Below are 17,646 nucleotides of genomic sequence, written 5' to 3'. Positions count from 1 at the left end.
TATGCGATGTACACAGTCAATAGTGATGTCCATGTGCAACTCAATCCTGGCTTGACTTTACTCTGCCATTCATGAATTATGCAGTCCTCACTAACTCAGAGAAATGAGAGTGAATTACGCTGCCCACTATCACATATTATCTCTCTGGATACACACACTTTAACACTCAGGTTTAAGTACATTTGTATTTTGTTGTGACCACTCTGAAACTTAAATCCACTCTGAGATTTTTGCTCTTACACATGTTCTATGAGTATATATACAAGTGAGCTCACCCATGTGAGTAAATCACAGGCACAGATGCTTGTAATTAAAACACTGAGACAAATATATAATAAACGGGGAATTTCACTGAATTTCATAAGAATAGTTCAATTCAACTGCTATCCACAAAAAGGTAAAAGAAACTTCATTAGTACTGCACAGTTCTTGGTCAGCTCTCTGTCCATTAAACCCTTTTTCCCTGCACCAGCAAAGATTAAATCCTTACTGGTATTTTTCCATATTTTTCTATATTTTTAGCAGGACCCAGTCTTTCCCAGCTCAGCCCTAGCAGTGGCATCGAGCATTTCATTATGCATTTTGTTATATCTGCTCTTACAAGGCTGATTCCATTACCATTTTACAAGTGACTTTTTAATTACTGCTACATCTAAGACGAGATTTGGAATTTAAAAACATGCGCACATGGAGTTAGGCTGTTCTTTGATTATTAAAACCTTAAGTTCATACTACACGAGTCAGATGGGACTGTAGCGATCCTCCAAGGATGGCGGGTCTGTGAGCCATGGTTGGGGCTCCACTGAGATCCCATGCAGTCAGGGTACAGCTCCTCAGGCTGTTGGGCGAGGCCCCCGATTCAGGGAAGAAACTTAAAAGAGGAAATGTACCATCTGCAGACTTTCTGAAGTGCCTTGTCCATTAAAATGCAATTCCAGTATGTGTTGTGGATAATTACTCTTTATTTGCTGCACAATAGGGATTGCTGGTGTTTAAATTATCCCTAGAATGTACAGAATTGTGCTTTTTGAAGTAATCCTCTGCAATAAAACAGAATGCATTTTGTCAGATAGCTGGGTTTTTAGCTGTGCTGTAATAAAGGTGCTTAAAAACATAGCCTCGGGCAACTAAAGCAGGGTTTTGCTTCTTCAGGAAAACCAAAGTAAAATAAAAATTTTCCCACACTGCACAATCTAGTCATTAATTTTACTGTAGGCAGCCAGACATGCATGCCAATGTTTGAGTAAACTCATGTTTTACCCATTATATTATCTGCAACTGAAGATAACTCTTAGTGAATATTCAACTTTTAATTTCAGGTTTTATATCCAGATGAAACACAGAATCATTTCAAATCTCTTCAACCTATTATGTTAAAGCCAGCAGACGGTGGTAAATATTTTCCTTAATTTTGACAGACATGCAAATATATATATAAATTCACATTACACTTTTTACTATTTATACATATAAGAAAACAGAAAAAAAATCTCCCTACTGTTGCGTTACATAGAGGATTTTTTAAAAATTAAAAGCTGTGTTCTACATTCTAGATAGTAAAACAGAAACCGTGTTCTAAATCCTGCCCTATTCCTCTAAGGAGTTATTATCATAATATATGTGTGTATTTTGAACAACCAGCTGAGGAATAATGAAGCACTTACCAACAAAAAGTGCAGTTCATGCAAACACGTGCTTAAATATCTACATAAACACATAGATCTAAAAGACTCTGTTATATTTAGACTGTCGTCATTAAACAAAAATTTCTCTGCAGATGTCTTGCTTGGTATATACTCTGACAAACAAAGCCTTCCAGTGGGAAAAAAACACAGAAACAAGCAGAAAAATCTGAGTCTGCAGAAATATCTACAGTAAGAATCAATTTAACAACCAAGTGGAAAGATGTGATAACTCTTCTACATGCTACACATGAAAAATTATCTCAGCTGTGACCGAGAAAGTATCAGTTTAACAGATGTAAACATACAACATAGGTGCCATGTGTTTGTCCCTAATATATACAAGTTTGATAGAGGTACCCTATTTCCATACAAATATTTCCTAAGCACCAACTGTCTCATATTTGAGAACAATTTCAGACAAACAGAACATTCCATTATTATACAGCATTTTCACTTACATCATAAATGAGGTGTGACCAGCAGAAGGCAGTGTTACAATAAATATATAAGCTACTGCTCATCTACAAGCCTGTTTGATACTGAGATTTCGAGTTTTCCTAACTTTTCACAATACAACCACTGTTTTCCCTAGGCACTTAGTATGAAAACCATCCTCTCAATGTAAATAAACATACAGAAGTACTTAAAATACTTCAGAAACCATTTCTTTTGCACCACGCTCCTCTTAATTTAAAAGTTAACCTCTTTGACTTTCAGTACCTTGCATTTTCAGCTTTTTAAGTTCATCAGAGAACTGTGTTCCCACTTACCATTTCAACACAGCATTTTGCTGAGCTGTGTCCTCATGAACCAGGGCTCACACAGTGTAGAGGAGACGGGCATTGCCTCCACAGCAGTTTGGCTTACATAATTCAGTCAAAAAAAAAAAAAAAAAAAAAGACTTCTAACATCATTTCTTATTAACCTTTAGTGGTTTGCACATCATTTGGAGAACAGTGTCTGACACCTTCTTAGTGAAACCACTGTAGGCATAATAGAACATACTGTTCATTAAGTGTCAGTCCAATGTTTAAGTAGTAATGTCATTTAGATGTGTTAGTATACAAAATCTGTTGGATACCTCTTCAAGTTTACAAAATCCATGTTAAAGGAGCCAGGACTGCAAAAAACAATGTTACAGCATATGTTTGGATTTTTGTATTTCAAAGTCCTGACTACTTTATCTGAATTACAGATTTAGAGCTTTGTTATGTGTGATAGTTATGATAATATGATCACTAAAGGCACAGAGACAGGGAGACTCAAATCCCTTTGAAAATCCCTTTCTCTATTTCCTACAGCTGCTGCTGGAGTTTAATATCTGATAGAATGATGAAAAAGAACAGGCCAAACTCCAGTTTTAATAAAAATTTTAACAGGTCTACATATAGTTATGAAAAATGTTATTTGCAATGCCAATCTTTAATAAAATTTTCTTAAACCAAAGAAAATTCCCTGTGGGGAATCTGTTATGAATGTGTTTTTCATATGTACTATTTAAGGCTGTTTAAAGGTTATGAAAGTGGCTGGTAAAATAAGTTCTATCACAGCACAACAAAATCCTACGTGCGGTCTCACTTTCGCATTTAATCAAGTAAGTAAGCAAGTCCTTCAGTTTTTTTCTGTTTGTTCCAAAACAAACGGTTTCAGCTTCCATGAAACCTTTTCTCCAAATTAACGGTAATAATTCTTAGCATATGCATGAACTACACAAATTTAACAAGAAAGCGTTGGTTTTGAGAACTGTTTGCAACCACAATTGTCAAAACTCACATTGCTTCATCAAGCAGTATTTTCTGCCACTATCAGCTGGGGGTATGCTTTAATAATACTTACATATTTGAATAGGTACATGAAGAGAAAGCCAACGTTAAAAGCAGAGCAGAACATCGCATCCAAACTTTGCAACCTGGGTAAACACTGTGCAGCTTACATAAGTGCTTAATGAGTGTTCTTACTGTGTTAAACCCTTGTTTCTCACAATAATACTACTGAAGTTTTTACTTGTTATTTATGCCTCTCCTTCTAAGCAGAATTTTTGTAGAAAACATGTACTGGAAATCAAGTTGTTCTTTCATAAAGCAGATAAAACATTTAAAAAAAACAAAACAAAACAAAACAAAAAAAAACAAAAAACATTGACACTTAAAAATATATATATATATATATGTATAATATATATAATATATGAAATATATTTAAAAACTAGTAATTCCTTTTAATCCTGAGACCCGCCATCATCATTAATGTGTGTCTTCAAGGCCAGAATAAGAGTGCCTGTATTTACTATACCACCCTTCTGTTCCTAACTCTTTTATCTTCCAGCCCAACCCTTGACTCTCATTTGCATCTGCACGATCATCTTAGAATATAACATGCAAGTGTATGACTTGCATACAACACTGTCTTTAAACAGATGGTGGTATGTGCCAAATTATTTCTTTTACAAATGCAAGTCAGTAATGACTACAGAAGTCAGAATGACCACCCCCCATAAAGAAACTCTCTTTTGTTTCTAACTCTAGATTAACAGAGCTAAGCGAGAGAGCGAGGTGGTGGAAATTACCAAAACATGCTAATGAACTACAGTCTCCTACACCTTATAAACCTCTGTCTATAGAAAAACTTTTGCAGAAGCTGCTCTGTGCCCATCTGTCTGTGAGAGCATATGTTTTCTAATAGATTGATGTGAAATGACTGGAGCCAACTTTGAACTTTCTGTAATATTTTAAAGCTTTATCTAATCAAAAAACACTGAGAATGTCCAATTTATGGGGATAGTAAAAAAAATCCACTCATAAATATGACAAGTAAATTCAAAGAAAAAATGTTCCATTACCATAATCAAATTTTTAAAATGTTATTTAAAATAATCTACCTTTTTTCTTTTATATATTATCAATCTCTTTATTTTAAGGTTCTGGCAAGGTTCATATTTCCTGTGATCTTAAGCAAGGGATTTGAAAAATTTTGGAGGAATCAAGGTAACAAGAATGTATAAAAGAATAATTTATTGCTGTGACTATTTTGTCCTCTGATTTCTGTTTTGGGATTATAGTGGATTATCTTTGTCTAAAACCTATTTTTCATATCCCTCTGGAAATTAATTGACAAGTTCACAAACAGGAAAGCAAAATTAAGAGATCTAATCAATATTTATACTCAAATCTCTATGCTGCGATATCCTTGAACATAATTCTGTGACATATTGGTTTTCTCCTTGAATTGAAAGCCTTCAGATGAAATTTAAACTGGCATTGGGAAAGACTTCAAAAGAACATCTGAAAGAACCAATTTGAAAGAAAAATTTTGTGAAAATCAAGCACAGAAAATGCTGAGTACCTACACAAATTACACTTGTCAATGCTTTTTCTCTGATGTCAATTTAAAAAAAAAAATCATCATTCTTAAGAAAGATGTTCTTTGAAAAAGGAACAGCAGCAATGTGATAAAAATTTTCTGGTTTACACTATTTATGCCCAAAGTACTCTGTCAGAAAGAAGTCTGACAAATTTATATCAAATTAGGTAAACAATAAAACTCCAACATTATTAATAAAACAATTCTTATTAAAGACAATTTTTTAGATTAAAGTAAAAAGAATACCTGATCAACTCGCTCATATAAATCCTGTTTATTCATATTTCATCAGAAATTCAGATTAAAGACATTCATATATAACAATCAATTAAACACTGTTGAAAAAAAAGCGTTTTGTTTCAGAAAAAATACAGAATCTTCACTCAAAATTAGTTCTGTATATGTTCAAATCTTGTTCATTACTGCATTTAAATCCATTGGCAAACAGAAGAGGAATCCTGTGATCAAGTTTCTATGTATGCACACAACTCCTATATTAGAATCAGTTTCCTGGATCTTATATCAAGATTATTTCAAAAGAATAAAGAAGATACATTAAATGTATGTTAAAGAATGTGTTAGACATAATTATTTCAGCATTTTTGTTGTTCATGTTTGAAATGACTTAGGATTCAATCTGGGTTTGTGTAAGACCTACTTTTTGATCAACCTTTCTCCCCCCCATCCCTCTTCACCCTCAAGGACCACTGAAATACTGTTTTTTGGGTTTTTTTTTTAATTGATTAGTCTGTGCATGACAAAAAACATGCCATTTAGTCCTGTTTCTCCGTAGAAGGTTATAAGCATACTTTCACCTCCTCCTTCTGGAGATTAATAACTTCAGGATTTTCCGGAAAGCTTTGGTAGCAATTTGGTAATCTACAATCCATCCCTCTTATTACTAGGAAACTGGAGTTAGGAATGCAAAATTACTTCCCTTTTCTTATTCCCTAACTGCATGTATTAAAAAAGTTTCCATAGCAACTACAAAGCATAGTATCAGTGCCCAAGTAGCTCTCCAACAACAACCCTAAACAAGCATCTGTGGCGCTGAAGTGCTTAATTTTGTAGTTTTATTTATTTACTTTAATAAGAGTTTTTCTTTAGGAATTATTATTCACTTCTCAGACACTGATATTTTATGTTGAGAAGTGAAGCAAAGCCTACCTTGCATCCAAACAGACACCACATCGCCCACCTTGGGGACTTCAAATAAATAACACAACCTAACTCTTAAAAAGTTGATGAAAAAAAAAAAATAAGGATGCTCCTATGGAATTGTCCTTTTGCTTTTAAAGAGAATTAACATCCTGGTAGCTACCTTTTCCCAGCTACAAACATGGCTTTTCCAGACTTCAGGCTACCTATAACTGTGATCTACTACATTGCTCAATTTTTAAGAAATTATTTTCTCCCACTGTCAATACAAAAAAGACCACTCATTTTTATTGCCACATTTATAATCTGCCCTGTATACTAAAGAAAATATAAGAAATGTTGTTTTTTCTTGATTTTGCTTATCTTGAAGATCTCAAAAAACACAAGATGTTAACTGTACCTAATGAAGAGATCAACACTATCCGGCATATAACCAATTAGAAAAAAGTCTGAGGGGATTTTACCCAAAGATAACAAAAGTGAGCAATCAAAGTGAGACAAGGAAAAATAATTGCATTATGTCACCTTGGATGTAGGGACATGATTTTAATACTTGCAGATTTCAAATATGTACAGTACTGAAAATCTGTAACAAAACCAAGACGACCAGTTTTTTCTAGATGGGGCCTGATTTTCCTTTCATAGCAGTCAGTGAAAAGCTTTTCAGCAACTTCAGAGACTTTTAGTCCAGCCTCTGTTACACATTCACTATGCAAACTCAATAGCTTATCTATCACATGGTGCAAGAAACCAGGTACCACATTTATGATTCAGTGCGTTGAATAGAACTGCAAATTTCAACAGTTAAATCCATTGCAACAGCCCGGCAAACATTTAAACAAATTATTAACTTTACACCCATAAGAAATCTCTTATCGCTTAATTCATTTGCTTAGAATTGTCCGTGTGAGTGATGCGACTTGATCATTTAAACAGCGGTAGAACTTGGTATTAGAAATGTGCAGTTCACTTCACATAGCCATAGATGCATGTGGCAATTTCACAGGTCATTGCAGCATATATAATTTTGCAATGGACTATAGAATTTACGGTCCCTTTGAAAACTGATGCCATGAACTTGCAAGCACTTAATTGTGCCCATAATTGCACTCATGTGAGTACTACTGGACTGTTCTCAAGAATAGTGTTACTGAAACATAAGAGTTTACAGGTTCAGGACCTGAAATTGTTAATACCACCCAAGCCCTGAACAAGTGCTGCTAAGACACAGTCCTGAAAACACTTACTCCTGAGTGTACAACAGCTGTGCTTATTTCTGGGGCTAGTCCCTTTGAAATCAAGAGCCGTAAGTGCTAAACTCACTACTAAACATTTAAGCAACTGTAGCAAAAGGGTTTCCCTTCATCCATTCAGAGAGGGGAACAGAGGAAGCCCAGCACAAGAAGAACTCAGACTCTTAAGTTTCCTCAGGTAATGCAAACCAGTTTGGAAGCATTGCTCATCCTGAAGCAGTGACCTAGCTGTGCCCAAGTTCTAGCTCTACTGAATGAAATCAGTGACAAGCTGTTACAAAACCAGCCTTGCCCAGACCCTGATCTTTCTGAATAATCCTTCACCAACCCAGTCCTCCTCAGTGCACTGACTTCCAAGCCTCTCATAAAACAGCTAAGAATGACCAATATATTGGGAATTATTGATTAACAGAACCATTTTTACAAAAAAACTTTAACAGAAGTCTCACATAAAATCCCAAGAGTCAGATAGGCAAGGCACATTCAAATTGCATTCAAGAAAGGATAACAAACCCCATGCCTTTCATGCTCTTGCTCAGCTACCACTAATTACTAAGCCAGTGCAAAGACGGTATGTGCAGCACTACAGCAGCACTCGGGCAGCTGTGCCCCTCCCTGCCACTGCTGCTTCCAGCCTCCAATGGAGCCAAGAAGCTCCGTCCCCTCCGTACCACAGCTGACAAACCCTGTCTGAGGTTGCTGCCTTAGAATAGCAGCATCTGGTCGCACGTACCACTGGACTGAGTGGAATACTTCTTCTGTTTTACACCCTTTACCCAGACATTTTTGTTTATTTGCACTGTTTGGTTCTCATTGTGGGTTTTATCTTGGCTCAGAGATCAAATGGAAGCCTGCAGATCTAGTAAGTGAAGAGCAGAATTGAAACAAGATGCCCTCACAGCACACACCCATGTCACAGTTCACAATAAATATTTTATCAAGATACCTATTAATAAACTGAAACTGTGTTTCCATGTTGTTTAACACCTAATTTTGCAACTTTGTTCCTTTACAATTATGAACATATAAAAAGTTTATCTGTGTGCACAGTAGCAGCACCAGTGCCAGAGACTGTATGCTTCAGATACTTGCTACGCTAAAATTCTAAAATCAATGTTACCGCTCAAAGTGCTTGAACACAGACCTAGGAGGTCTTTCAGTTTTCAAAACACAGCTTCAAAAATGTTTTTTTAAAGAACCAAAAAAACACCATCTACCTATCTATACACACACTTCTAAATGCATCCTGACTATTTTGGAATTGAAAAACAGTTTTCTATCTTTAAAGAAATATATAGTAAAAATGATACTGGCATGGCACAACTAAGGAAATCAACACTGCCCCAGTCCTAAGGCACATTTTTCCGTATAAGCTGCAGCAGAATCTGAAGTTCATCAAAAGTGCATCAGTGTAAATCTAAACAGAACAATCTTGATGACATATATGTGCTTTGTGTAGATGCATTTCACATTCTCTATCAAGTTATTTTATCCCCTGTGGAAGTTTGGGCTGCTAAATAACACAACTTTGGCGCTCATTTTTAAGTAGCTTACAGACCCCATGTACATTACCAATGTCTGAACAAAATTTACCCCAGTAAAATACAGCCTACAATAAGCTTTGAATCTTCACCAAAGTAGTGAGTATTGTATTGTAAGATACAGAAAAGGCTTTGAATGATTATGCAACATCATATCTGTGCCATCACTGAAATTTTTTATCATTTGAATTTAGATATATTTTATTTCTATTAGCTATTTTAGCTGTTATGGGTGCTGTGCATTATAATTCATACAGATGAATGCGACTTGGGGTTTATCTGTCAGAAAACATCATTTCCTTCACTGTCCACTGAGCAAAACAAAAAATCCATCCGCTACTGTGGGATATTTTAAAAATATCATTTCCTCAAGAGGTGTTGAATTATTCTCACCACATACACAGTGTGCAATTGGCAAGAATCTTTTCTCCAGATTGGTAGAAAAGGGCACTGAACACTGTAAGATCACCTCCTGCACATTTCAGCTTAAATTAAGGGTTTAAATTAAAATATTATTTCTCGAAAAAGAAAGTTTCAAAACTATCTTTAAACACTTCAAAACATACTTTTTTAATTATGCCACACATACAACAGTTTTGCTACACACTTGAACTTCTTCATACACAGACACAGATTACCTTAGCAGCAGAGTTGTGTTTTAAGCACAAAGTACCACCATTCTATTTTCTCTGAAGTTGTGCTGCTATTAAGCTGCTCAGACCATTAAAATAACTTTAGTATGACCATTCTGAAACTTTCTAAAACAGAAACAACAAAACACAAGTAGAGGGGTTTGGCAACCAAGTCCTGCTGGGATCACTCTTTGGAATATCATTTGAATGTCACAGTAGGTATGTGAACAGAGTTCTTTTTATGTATATATAGAACGGGTAGTTGTTTTATTTTCTCTTTCTCTCTCTCTCTCTCTTTTTTTTTTTAATAGTGCAACGAAAATATAGCTTCAGTGAAGACATGAGTTTATGTTCCCATGTGAATGCAAGTGCGACAAAAGAATGCAAGATTTCTCCAAGTTCTCCTCTTAAAGTGCATGATCCTACAGCTAGCCATGCATCAGGAACACTGGCTACCCACCAAGCAGATCACAAATCTTAGAGGGTACCCAGATTGACCAGTTTTATGCACCACCCTGCTGGAGACACATTACCAAGTTACATTAGAATATAAGGCAACCTTTTACAGGTAATATCATTCACAGCATAAAGTGTAGCCTAACCAGCATCATCCCATAGCACACCTCACCAAAAGGACTGTCACAAGAGCCATGTGTCTGGGCTTGGTAGACTGCCATAGGCCAACGCTGGAAAAGCACGGGGGCTTCAGAGTCAGCCCAACCTCCTATTCCTCTTCTTCTTGGGGAAATCTGAAGCATAATGGAAACCTCTCAAACTTTTAAATCTCTATATTACCTGACATCTCATGACATAAGTTACACTATGTTACTTGCTCTCACCTTATGTTGCGTTGATGGGATGCTCCACAGCTGGCAAGCAGCTGAATATGATGCACTGATATTCTTTAACTGGTACACTGTAAAGACTAAGCAGCAAAAAGTAACAAGGGCTGATATCACTAGTAAAAAGTCCCTTGAAGAAGTTACAGGAGCAGAAATTTTCTTCTCCTTAACAATATGTTAATAAAACTGCATGTTCTGCCTCCGTAAATTTTGTTTATGTTCTAAAACCTTCGAACTAACATTACTACTGTTGTAGTACTCTACTGCTGTAGAGTAGCAACCCTAATTAAAAGTACTTTCTTTTTTCCTCAAGTGCCGAAGTCCTAAATCAAAACAACTACACGTGAGGCTCACATCAAACTCTGATGTCTATTTGGAACATATTTAAGTGAGAACAGAAAATATCAATCAACCCATAGTGTTTGTGTAGGCAGCAAAATGAGAATATTTCCCATGAACTACACCCTGAGGGAGAACTTCATTAGGATATGTACAAAAGATATTTGAAAAATAAATAAATAAATAAATGGGGAGGCGGGAGGGAGAGGAAATCAAATCACTAGAACAGGAATCTCAGCTCCTTAAAGTGCTGTGCTTTTTTGCTTTTTTTCTTTCCCCTCAAATATTTATTTTCACAACTAAATTGTATGCTTTTTATCTTGTTTCCTCTTTTCTTTTCCTGAAGTGAGCCACTTTTGTTGTTGTTGCTGACAAGTCAAAACGTTTCTGTTCAAAGCTCAGTTGTGGATCTTAGAGAAGATTTTGCATCTGAAGAGCTGCTCATTCCACTGCACTTTATAAAGGGAGTATCCCATAGTTTGCAGACTGTGAGTCACTGCCATTGCATCTGTGGCTCTGAGACCAGATTTCTTTTGCTGTATAGGCAGAAACACTGCTTCATGGGACTCTGTGTTGCTCTTTATTTGTTAGTATGACCTAAGTATTTCCAGTACATTCCATCTGCTGCTCACTCAGAAAAGAGTGGAAAAAAGGGCCCTCTTCCATATGCAGTCTCCTTTCCTTCTCCTCTCCCCACTACTTGCACTGTACTAACTCAGGGCATTTCTGTCAATAAAATGCATCTTGAATGCATCTACTGTGCCAGGACCACGATGCCTCCTCCAGCCTCAGCAATCTCACTGAACTTTTTGGGCCTGTCTGTATACTCTACATTTTATCAGCTCTTGCGCCCCAAACAAAATCACAGCTAAGAAAATGGTTCAATTTATGATAAAAATCACAGCACACTCCCCATTCATAACACAAAGACAGATGTGCTTTCATAACGGTGGCCTCATCTTTCCAATCAAGGCTATTTGCACGCCATTCAGAATGGTGGAATACAATACCATACCAGAACTTAAAACAACTTTCTAAGAGTTGACAAGAGTATTTACTTCATGTAACGAAAGACAAAAACAAAATTAGCTCAATTGCTGTGCTGCACACTTACAGAAGTGGTGCACTTTGGTCTGTCCATTAGGCCTTAATATTTCCTGGGATTTTGCTATTCCTCCATAAAGAAAGAGAAACCTAGAAGCTTTTTGTTTCTTTGTTTCTGTTTTTTTGGTTTTGTTTTGTTTTGTATATAATTTGCCACAATTTCCAAAACTCACATGAGAAAGTTACATTGGCTGCTCATGCAAATACTGAGCTAGATGCCTCCAAAGGAAAAAAAAGAGAAGATAAAAATACAAATACGCAGTAACATAAAATCAAATTAGCCAAATATGGCTGCATCATCTCTCAAATGAAAGAAAAACCCTGAATTCACAAGCAACAGAATAACCACTATCCCATTTCTTATTCTTTTGTTCCACAGATCAAAAAAAATAATTCAACACATAAGCAAGCTGAAAAGTTGCCTATTTGTAAGTTATGATACGATTAGTTGCCTATTTCTACGGACAATTAAGTTGTAGTGTAAATTAATACAATTTAAATGGGAAATTTTAGTATGTATTACAAAGGAATATTACAAGATTGAGGATATAGCCAACTATTTAGCAGCAGATAAAGATCTTCTGGTAAAAAAATCTATTACTCAAACTTCTAAAATATTATTAAAGTAATTATAACATCACAGTTACATTTTTCCCATATTAACTTATTATAAACTCCAGGATAATTTCTCTCTCTTTTTTTTTTTTTTTTTTAAGTGCAGATGAACAAGAAAATTATTCTTAACTATGTATTATTACATATCATAACACAGTAATATTAGTTCTGAAATTCTCACGTCAGAAGACTCACAGAATGAGCTGAGAAAGATCTAAAGGCTATAGAAATACTTTTCTCTACATAACAGAGTCATTTTCTTGCACTAGCATTAAAACAAGTCTTTGCTCAAAGCCTATGCATCAGTGTAAATCACACCAAATTCCTACTTTGGACTTTAAAAGCTGTATAACCATTTTGTAGATCTTTGCATGTCACACAAAGGTAACCCACGGGTCTAGTGGTCAGCACAAGATAATTCATGCCTTTTAAATCCTGTATTCTGGTAGCTGGAACTGAAGGGCACAGGCAAAGCTACCAAACAGGAGGACTCACTGAGAGAAAAACAAGGGTATGGGCAAAGCAAGCTGGGAAAGGAGAGAGAAGGAGACGTGCACATGGCTCACCTGGCGGCTGTTGCTGATGTCTAAGTAAACCACCAGAAGCAATCACGTCTGCATTAGGCTGGGATGGAGAAGAGGATGGAGAAAAGTGGTGAGAAACATTTAACTTCCTCACTAGCTTCCCAATTCTATACCTTCATATGCTCCAACTCATTTATTTTGATAGCTCTCTATGAAGTCAAATATTTTCATTGTCCTGCCCCACACAACATTAATTCTTCACTTTGATAATACCCAAACACAAATAAATTGTGTTTTTCATTTCTTTTCAAATAAGTTTCCCACAAACTGGAGCATTTTCCACATGTTTGCTGTGATAATTCAACCTTTTTTTGTGTGTGTGTAATACCAAATGCCCTTATTTTGATAATTTGAAATAAAAACAGTTGAAATGCTACAGAGGCTGCATAATACAAAGTTGATAATATGAGAGTGCAACTCAGAATTTTCCTATTTAAATCAGGAAGGAATCAGCATCTTTCCATATCAAACCCCAGTGCACAAGCCGTACCTACTTGGCTATTTGGCATAGCTTAGTCCCAGCAGCAGTTCATTTAAAGCTACAAAAGCACACAGTATCTACATTAAAGAGACTGACAAAAGGCATGTTTTCAAATGAAAACTTTTAACACAAGCTTTCAATATCAGTATTTAACCACATAAAATAAAGCCCCTAGATTTCCAGTAAAGTATTTGCAGAAGTGCTGAGCATTAGTGATCCCTTTCTGTGTGAGTTACAGGAGTTCAGCACCTTTGGAAAAAAATGGGGTGTTTTAATTAGGTCTGGGCATGAATGTAAAATCCTAAGATCTAAAATTATGCAAACTCACTGTTCATAATACATACAAATATCACTGAGGTGTGTGGGGGCAGGGTGGAAACACGACCAAGGGAAACCCTAGTGCGATCACAGATCATTTTAAGGAAATGAAGTGCAATATAGATTTCAAAATGCAAGCTGAGGTCTTTATGTCCCAGCTGATAAACAATCTCATTTAGCAGTTGCATATGCCCACTAGTGTTATTACACTGGTTTTCTTTTCTTTTTTTAATGCAGAGAAACAAAGTAAAGCACTGTCTATAATTACAAGCCTGAAAATCATATTCTTGCATTCTAATTTTTTTTCTTTAAGTAATACAATGCATCTTTGCAGATCTAAGCAAAGTATAAAACTGGAGATTAACATTGTTATGCTTGGAAATGTCTGCTATTGTAATGAAACAAAGCGTACATTCTTCCCTCCAAGATAACTTGAATAGTTTTCTCCCTATTTAGTGGAGTATGTTGCGTTTAATTACACAGAGAACATGCCTGCCTTGTAGGTTATATGCAAGTAGCAAAATTTCACTTGATTTTCAAAAGATGGTATCAGAATTAATTTTTAATAACAATGAATATTCTTCCCTGAGCTGGAGCAAGGTAAAAATATTTCTCTGAGTTAGAATATTATTCACTTATAGATCACTCATCATAAAAAAAAAAAATCCACTTGATAAGACAGACTGTTTTCTTTCTCTCTCTTAATCTCTTTCTCCTGTCTCTCCTTTTGCCTTTGTTCTTTGTCTATCCCTTTCATTTCTCCCTTTCAACTGCTAGGAAAAGGTGGACTCTAGTCAAATAGCACTGCTAGTACATATCGTATGTATTACTTTATTTACAACATTTTTATGAATTATTCCTTTTTAAATGGAATGTATGAAGACATATTTTTCCTAGTTCCTAACAAAAAGTATGAAATAATTGTCTTCACTGATAGAATCAGTACTCAGATTCCAAAACAATAGAATCTTAAATCTCCACCCTTCGAACTGTTGCTCCTTTGCCTTTGTTCTCCACTTTAGTGCCAATAATTTTTCCAGTAGACATACTGTAAAAACAGACTTTAAGTTCTGGCCTTAACAAAAATATTTCCTTTCTTTTCTTAGTCATGTTTTTCTTAGCAAGATATTTCATTTAAGCAATCTGCAAAAGTGAGTTTGCCTTTAAATAAGGAACTACTTTTTATTTTTACTAGTAGCACAGACTACTTTTGCCTGAGTGTACAGAGATGTTTTTGATCATGTCTTATACAAATGTTTCTATACAAATGCAGTAGTAGTAGTTGTTGTTTTTAATGCTTTTTTTGTTATAATTATTTTCATTTCTACTTTGTGATGCTCTAGCTAGAATTACTTTCCTTATTATTTTAAGGAATACGCACAAAATAAAAATGACAACAACAAAAATACAATCCATACAAAATAAATATGACTGCTATTCCCTCCAATAAAATTGTTTCTAATCCAAATCCTCACTGAATAAGAAACCATTTGATTTGTACCACCATTAAAATTGGACATATTAGTAGTACTAAGTAATAGCTCTAGTAGTAAACATTTCTTAGTAAATAGAAAGAATAATTGCAATTTGCTCTAAAAACAAAATCAGCCTTTTCTTTTTCCTTCACTTACCTGTCTACTTATTATAAATGCTCAAGAAGTGCCAGCAGCAAAAATGAATAGCCCAACAAATAAAAGACATTAAAAAAGAGTCACTTCTAATTTTAAAATAAGCTAAACTATTTTATAAAGAGAACCCGAGATGCCAAGAAGATAGAAATCACAGCTGTGGGGAAGGCTATTCTCAAAGTCCATATACTGTCTTAGAATAACAAAAAGAGAAGACAACTGCTTGTATTCACAGTCAAGCTCATCAAGTTTCTTCCTTTGCAATTTCTAGGCTACATAAAAAGTCTTAAGCAGTAAACAGTGTATGATTTAAATAAGGAGTGTATCTTGAAGCGTATCTTTTAATAAACATTTATTATGTGTTCTGAACGAGTGTTTACATATGAACTTTGATGTACATTTTCTCTGTATCTCTGCATCAGCAAATGAAAATTAACTTGACTTTGAGAACAACACAGTAATTTTATTTACATGAATTGCATTTTTCTGTACGATTCAGAAGCTCAAATTAGAATTTGCTTTCCTAGCAAAAATGAGCCTTTTGAAGCTAGAACTTAAAAAATAAGTATTTTTTCCAAGTAATGATAGCTAAACAATATGCTAAAAATCAAAATTTAAAAAATAGGAAGACCATCATATGTTTATAAGCTCACTAGATATGCATAGTGGTATGTCTTCCAGTAAATTCACTATATTTCCTAAACAGGTCATAATGTTTCAGTTCTTCTATAAGTATATTACACTTAGATCCTTGGAAGATAACTTATGTCACAACCTTTCTTTATCATTGACTCTGACTAGTGAAGGCTCAATCATATCATAAAAGTTTAATCAATGTATGACCACTGTGTGTGTGTATATGCGTTGAAGATGGCACAATCATTTTACAAGAAACAGCAGCTCTATTTCCAAGCCTCGATGGCCTTCTAAACTTTGAAATCACATGAAATATTTTCAAATTCTGATAATCCAACTACTACAAAGCACGCCACTCTTGGTCCCACAAATCTTGTGTTTTCCTCCCTTTTGTCACCTTCAAACTGAATATTAATGCATTACATTGCTCCTCCCCTGCAAAGTTGCTTCTTTCTTTATCACTGTTTTTTGGCAAGTCTTTCCTGACCTTGTAAAAGGTCATTCCTTATTCTAAAGATTTTACTTTACTCACTTGTACTCAGTATATCAAAACATTTTACTAGAAGTTGGATTTACTATTGTTACTAGACAGGCAATACTCAACAACCAGCAACATTTTTGGGAAAGTTTATGTATCTGATCTGCCATAGCTGTGCTTTTGGTATAACTTCCTAGACATTAGTGGAACCAGTGAAGTCCCAGAAAAAAATTTATTCTGCTACATTTTGATCCTTTTGGACATGTTCTAATTTTCATAAAAGGTTGGGGGACTTTTTGCTTTGTTTTGTTTTTTAATCTTATCTAATCTACATCATTTGAGCTATACTGCACAGTATAGGCCCTTTTTTCAGATGAGTACCTTGTATGCAGTTTGAACACTCTCCACGTCTCCAAAGCTTTACTTGCTCTATTTCCTTCTAATTACAAGACACGTAGATGTGAATGGTATAGCAAGCCATATTTGTTAGTGTACTAAGTAACCTAAATATTAGGTTTGGATCTGTGTCATAAAGATATTGAAATGCTGTGAAGTTAATTACTTGGTGTTTTTTATTTTTTCCAAACAGAGACATAACTAGCTAAAATGATAATATTTAAGAGGCCCCACAAACCTGCACCCGATTATGTTATCTATTTAAATCGTATCTACTCACATTTAAAAACAAAAGTCATCAAATCTGGAGCCAACAGTCTTCTCTGACAGACTCAAAAAACTGGATAGTCCATTTTTCAGATTCTTCACACCAGTCCTCCAGCATGTCGTTCTGCATGATGAGATATGGTTGGTCATTTTTACAATTCTCATCAGATCAGAGAAAATACAGTCAAAAAAAATTCCCTATTTTGAGAGTTGCTTTTTTTTAGGCATCTAATGATTTAAAAACTGTATAAATGACCTTCTTTTAAAAAAACAAAAATAACACAAATTATAGCTTACAAAATGAAAACACTGCTAAAATTAGAGAATAT

General features: G+C 35.1%; 1 long non-coding RNA gene across 1 annotated transcript in view; it reads right to left on the bottom strand.

Moving 5' to 3' along the window:
- LOC128080640 (uncharacterized) overlaps positions 1-17,408 on the bottom strand; it is a 37,119-nt gene extending 19,711 nt beyond the window's left edge. Inside the window, exons 1-2 of the long non-coding RNA XR_008206824.1 lie at positions 17,331-17,408; positions 13,096-13,153 (exon numbers count right to left, since the gene is read on the bottom strand). This is a non-coding gene — a long non-coding RNA (uncharacterized LOC128080640). The remainder of the gene's footprint in view (positions 1-13,095; positions 13,154-17,330) is intronic.
- Positions 17,409-17,646: the final 238 nt, after the last annotated feature.

The sequence above is a fragment of the Tympanuchus pallidicinctus genome, unplaced genomic scaffold (genome assembly GCF_026119805.1).
Source record: "Tympanuchus pallidicinctus isolate F22 unplaced genomic scaffold, pur_lepc_1.0 scaffold2, whole genome shotgun sequence".
In the NCBI taxonomy this organism is placed as follows: Eukaryota; Metazoa; Chordata; class Aves; order Galliformes; family Phasianidae; genus Tympanuchus; species Tympanuchus pallidicinctus.
The sequence above is the reverse complement of the archived record's forward strand: the minus strand, read 5'-3'. Positions and strand labels throughout refer to the sequence as shown.